At 50.9% G+C, this 6,000-nt stretch overlaps 1 protein-coding gene across 6 annotated transcripts in view; it reads right to left on the bottom strand.

Annotated features, from left to right (window-relative positions):
• The window catches only part of LOC308676552 (chromobox protein homolog 1-like), a 74,126-nt gene that overhangs the window by 32,361 nt on the left and 35,765 nt on the right, over positions 1–6,000 (bottom strand). Inside the window, exons 1-2 of one of the 6 annotated variants that reach the window (XM_081342404.1) lie at positions 5,858–5,994; positions 5,759–5,795 (exon numbers count right to left, since the gene is read on the bottom strand). The exons of 4 other annotated variants lie outside the window; for them this stretch is intronic. The gene's annotated coding sequence lies outside the window, so the exon portion shown is untranslated. Of the gene's footprint in view, positions 1–5,758; positions 5,995–6,000 lie in introns of those variants that run through there. One more of the 6 variants, XM_081342401.1, reaches the window with a different exon arrangement.

A 6,000-nucleotide genomic window follows, 5' to 3' on the forward strand; every position in this document is an offset into this window, starting at 1 on the left:
CCAAAGTCTGTGTGAGATGAAGCTCCAGAGTCCAGTAACCATAAGTCATTGGGGCTATCAGCCTTTGTGGTGGGGGTGAGAGGACAAGTATGCACAAAATTGCCCTTGGCACTACCTTTGCCCCCGCCACGCCCCCTACCTTGCCCCTTGCCCCTTCCTTGATTGGGACCACGCTTGGGGCCTTGTTGGTGATGGGGGCAGTCCTTCTTCAGGTGCCCCTCAGAGCCACAGATGAAACACTTAAGTAGAGCATTAACCTGCTCTAAGCTGTGGTGCCTCCTGCTGGTTCGCTGGGTGGTAACTCTGGCGTATTCTCCTGCATCTCTTCGTCTCTTATCTTCCTCAATGAGCCTCCCTGTGAGGTAGGACAGAGTCATGGCTTCCTTCGTTGTCCCCTCCAGTGAAACAATGAAACTGCTCCAATTTTTGTCCAGGGAAGCCAGAATGACAGCGACCATGTTAGCCTCAGGTACAAGGTAGTCTCTGGACATCAGTTCTGCCCTGAGTGCTTTCAATTTTCCCAGGTGTTCGGCCATGCTAGATCCAAATCTGAGTCTAGTGGTGTAAAACTCAGTTGTGAGTCTGGTGATCGAACCGATGCTGTCGCTGTTGAATAAATTGTATAATAACCGCCAAACTTCACCAGCTGTGAGCCCATCTGGAATGCTGGAGTACAAGTTAGTATCCAGTGAACTCAGTAGAGTGGTATATGCTTTCCTGTGATACCACTCTTCTTGGGGTCCCCAGGGAAGAGGTGGGGGGTCCAGAACCATCTCTAGAGTCCCTTGCTCTAATAGATACATCTGCACTTCTTTACTCCATCTGCTGAAATTCCCCCCCCCCCAAGTTGCAGTTTTTCAAATTTATTTAAGAATGCAGGAGCAGATAAAAAGGAATTTTCCTTGGCTCTAAATCCATTTACAAAGATCTGTGAATTTTCCATTGATGTGAATGGATGGCCCTGACTGGGCATGCTCAGAGTTGGATGGCCCCGACTGGGCATGCTCAGAATTCATTTGAGCCCATGAGGCAGAGGGAGGGCCTGGCCCAGGTCTGCAGGCCGGAATTTGGGCTTGAAGAGGGGCTGAAGGCCGCAGCAGCCCCGAAGATTCCTCCTGAAGCCCCCCCCGGCACTGGAACACTCACCGGGGGGCAAAGATCGCAGGCTGGATGGCACATGGACTGCCCGGATTGCCTGAAGCCCATCGCTGGTCCTGAAGACCCTGGAGGCGGCTGAAGACGGTGCTGGAGGAGGGGGCCTCATCCGGAGCCCCCCCCGAAGACCATCTGGCAAGCAGGGCGTCTGGGCGGCGGCAAAAAGTAGGCTGGAAGGCCAGGGGGTTCACTGGGGGCCCTCTGGGGTTGCAGGACGCAGCTGGGAGACTCCAGGTCGGACCCCTCTCGGCAGTTAGGCCCCGGGGAGAGGATTGGAGGCCTTGGAACTCTTCCGGGAGCCCCCTGGGGTTGGCGAGGGAGGCTGGCTACCCCCGATGTTGAGGCTGCAGTCTTTTTGGCTTCCAGGGCCGCAACCAGGACCTGGATGGCTGCTTCAAGCCCTGCTGTAGCAGTCTCGGTTGGGCAGGCTTTGAGGCTATCTGGTGGGGAGGACCAGGGGGTTTCCATGCTGCTTCGGGTGGATGCCATCGCTTGCTGGGCCTCAAGGCTTGGCTTAGGCCTATCAATATCAGGCCATGTGGGTGTCCTGGGGGCCGCCATCTTGCTTCCGGTTGCCCCTGGAAGCTGTAGGTCACAGTTTGGCAGGAAATTTTGCACCAAAAGCTCCGGGGCCCCGGGGTCACTCAGGGTGGCCGGCGCCATGTTAGGGGGCCTCGTGGGCGCTGGGGAAGGACTTACCCGGTGTCCAGAGGCCTCCTGCACTGGCATCTCCCGTGGAGAGGCTTGTGACGTCCTTTGTGCTGCAAGGAACTTTAGAAGCAGCTTCTTGCGTTCCTGGTCAGTCATCTGGTCCACGCGGCGCCTGTCTTGGGCCCGGGCCGTTTCCGCTGCGTCTGAGCAGTCTTGGGTAGACTGTAAGCCTTCCATGCTTCCCTCTGTGGCTTGCAGATGTAGGGAGGCATGCGAAGGGGTCCCTGGCGCTGAGCTGGGTCCTCTGGGGGAATAGAGGTCATCTGTGCTCTCACCTGGAGCGGAGCTTGCGTCAGGGGCTGGATGCAGGGCTGCCGTCTTTGATTGAAGACTCCTTGTCACAATCGGGGACCTCCTGCCATCCGTTTCAAATGGGTTCTTGCTGGAACGTCCAGGCATCTTGCGTGGCTTGGAAGCGTTGCCTTAAACCATCCTCTTGCTTCCAACTTGTGAGATCGTCTCACAAGTTCGATGTTCATTAAGGTGCTTCCAAGTAAAAGGCATCACACAGGAATGCAATCATTCAAAGCTTTATTTAACGATAAAGTAGATAGAAAGAGTTTCCTGGCATGGAGGCATCCATGCCTGGGATCAGCTAGCAAGCAAGCAGAAGAAAGAAGAAAGAGAACAGAGCAAGCAGAGAGCAGCCCCTTGAGCAGAGGTATTTATGGGGGGTCTCAGCCCCTCCCTTACCATAAAACTCTCTCACCAATGGGGCTGCAGGGGCCGGGGACCCCTGACCCATCAGTGGGAGCAAAGAAGCCTCTTTGCTCCCATCTGATGACCTTTTTGGGGAACTGCCATGGCTGGCACAAAACATCTAACAGTCTGGGTAGTTTCAGTTTTACTGTGACCAGGTTGATGATTTTCACAATGGGGAAAGGCCCCAAATATTTTGGTCCCAATTTCTTATTGGGTAGTTTGGTCGACAAATAGACCTTTTCCCCAACTTGGAATGTTCTTTGGGGAGCTCTCTTTTTGTCAGCTTGCTTTTTGTAGGTCTCAAAAGTCTTTTTTAAGGCCACCTTTGTATTTTTCCAAAATTCTTCTCAACCCCTCACCCAATGATCAAGAGTCTGGGAAGCGGAAGGTAACTGAGGGTATTCCGGTATGGGGCTGAATTCTTTCCCTGTGGCTACACGGAAAGGAGTGTAGCCAGTGCTGCTATGTATTGAATTATTGTAAGCCACCTCTGCAAAAGGGAGGTCGGTCCAGTTTGTTTGTTGGTAAGAGACGTAGCATCTAAGATATTGTTCCACCATTTTGTTGGTGGATTCTGCGGCCCCATTAGTAGCCGGGTGAAAAGCAGTTGATAGGCCTTGAGATGATCCAATTAATTTAAGTTTCTCCAAACCTTCGCTGTGAACTGCACCCCTCTGTCCAAAATTATTCACTTAGGGGCGCCATGTAGTCGATAGATATGTTTTACAAACAACTTAGTCAGGCGTTGAGCCAATGGAAGTCCTTTGCAGGCGATAAAGTGAGCCTGTTTTGAAAATAGGTCTATCACAGTCCAAATGACAGTATTCCCTCTACTGTCAGGTAGGTCTACTATAAAATCCATAGCTATTTCTTCCCATGGTTGAGAAGGTTTGGCCTCCAGTTGCAGTAACCCAGGGGTCTTTCCTGGGATTCTTTTCATGGTGGCACAAGCAGTACAACTCTTAACATAGTTTTGTACGTCTCATTTTAGTCCCGGCCACCAAAATTGCCAGTGAGTGAGTTTTTAGATATCCGAAATGTCCAGCCTGTTTGACATCATGGCTGTGTTTGAGGGCATTAAGACAAACAGCTTCAGGCAAGTACAATTCCCCCCCCCCTTGTAAGGCAGACCTTCCCTGCATGTTAGGGATGTCTGATTGTCTTTAAACCATTGATCAGTGAGGAGTTCTCGCTTTATTTTCTTTACTCTGGGGTCATCAGGATTAGGGGTCCTGTGAGGTGTGAGTTGGGCCGCAGTTTGTGGACCAGGGATAATTGCCTCGTGAACTTCTTCACGTTCACTTTTGTACTGTGGCAATCGGGAGAGCGCATCAGCTAGGAAGTTTTTTCTTCCTGGTATGTACTTTAAAGTTAAAACAGTTGAAATACTGTGCCCATCGTACTTGTTTTGGGGACAATTTGCGGGGAGTTTTCAGTGCCTCTAAATTTTTGTGATCTGTCCATACTTCAAAAGGCACCTTGCTCCCTTCTAAGTAGTGCTGCCAGTTTAATAGCCCCCACCTAATAGCGAAGGCCTCCTTCTCCCAGACTGTCCATCTCCTCTCGCTTTCAGTAAATTTTTTAAGAGGTGTAAGCACAAGGTTGCAGGACCCCACTTTTGTTCTTTTGCAATAATACTGCTCCGACTGCCACGTCGCTGGCATCTGCTTGAATTACGAAGGGCTCCCCTGGGCAGGTGTGCTTTTGGACTGGTTCAGCCGCAAATAGTGTTTTTAAATACTCAAAAGCTTTCTGACAACTCACAGTCCATGCTAGTGGTTGGCCAGGTCGCGGTTTTCCCCCTCCCTTGCCCGTTTTGAGTAGTTCTGTAAGAGGTAGAGCAATCTCGGCAAAAGAGGGAATAAATTGACGGTAGAAGTTGGCAAGCCCTAGGAAGCTCTGGAACTGTTTGCGGGTCTTTGGGGGCTACCATTCAATTATGGTTTTTACTTTGGCAGGGTCCATTTCGATACCCTCATTGGAAGTTCTATAGCCAAAATAACCTAATAGGGTTTGGTGAAATTCACATTTTGACAATTTGACATAAAGTTTGGCATTCAATAGTTTAACACTTCTCTGACCAGTTTTATGTGGTCAGTCATATTTGTGCTGTGTATCAGGATGTCATCAAGGTATACTAGGACCCCTTTGTATAGGTGTTCATGTAGGACCTCATTAATCAACTGCATAAATGCAGCTGGGGCCCCCTGCAGTCCAAATGGCATGACTTTGAATTGGTAGCTCCCCAAGGGGCAGTTGAAGGCTGTCTTCCACTCATCCCCCTCCTTTATTCTTACCCGGTAATATGCTTCTCTCAGGTCTAACTTGGTGACGACGCTACCCTTCGCCAGGTGGGTTAGCACGTCTTTCAGGAGGGAGAGAGGGTATTTATTTTCCACACTCACAGCATTTAGGCCTTTATAGTCCACGCAGACACATAGAGACCCATCTTTTTTCTCTTTGAACAACATAGGGGCTCCCACAGTAGACTTGGCCCATTCAATGAATCCTCTAGCTAAGTTTGTATCCACATATCGCTGCATCATTGGGGCTATCAAGGGGGCACATAGCGTACATTCTTGGTCGGGGGAGTTTGGCCCCGGTAACAGTTCAATGAAACAATCATTGGGACGGTGAGGAGGCAAGGTATCGCATTCATCCTCACTAAACGCCTCCGCTAGGTCCTAGTACTTGCTGGCGATGAGCGGCACGCCAGGTGGCCGTAAGGCAGCCATGTGCGCTTGCTCATTGGGTGGGCTAAAATCCCCCGTTAACATGTTGAATCAATGGGGGGATCGGGCCCTATGGGTAATCTCACAGTTCTCATTCCTTTTCCCCAACAGATAAATGGCTTCCATTTGTCTAGCCAGGCTAGTCCTAGGATCACAGTCTCAGACATCTTTGGAGCTACCAGGAAGCGAATTAACTCCCAGTGCTCGCCTATTTCCAGGCGTAAGGGCTCCATTAATTGCGTGACTAAAGTCCCTCCCATTAGGGAGCCATTGGCTTGCTCGAACCTCACAGGTTTGGAGAGCAGCTTGGCCCGTATGCCCAGTCTCAAGGCACATGACAGGCTAACGATGCATCAGGAGCAGCCGGTATCGAGCAGCACTTTCAGCTCTACTTGTGCCCCTGACTTAGGGATTATGAGTTTAGCAGGCAATAAAAAAGGTAGGATGCATCGACTCACCATCGGGTCATTCTCCCCTTCATCATAGCTGTCAAAACTGGGTAAAGGGGGGGTGGGTCCGGTTGGTGGGCCAGCATCCTCCTGGGTGGGGGTTATAACCTGGGTAACGGGCTCCTGGGTGGCCAAGTTGGACTTTTCTCTCAATGGCTGCTGTGCGGTTTTCTTCCTCGCTGTTGGATTTGGTCTACTGTGCTGTTGCGGGTAAGGAACTGGACAGTTTGCTGCTCGATGTCCCTGTTGTG

This window comes from Vipera berus (genome assembly GCF_964194415.1).
Source record: "Vipera berus genome assembly, chromosome: W".
Lineage (NCBI taxonomy): Eukaryota > Metazoa > Chordata > Lepidosauria > Squamata > Viperidae > Vipera > Vipera berus.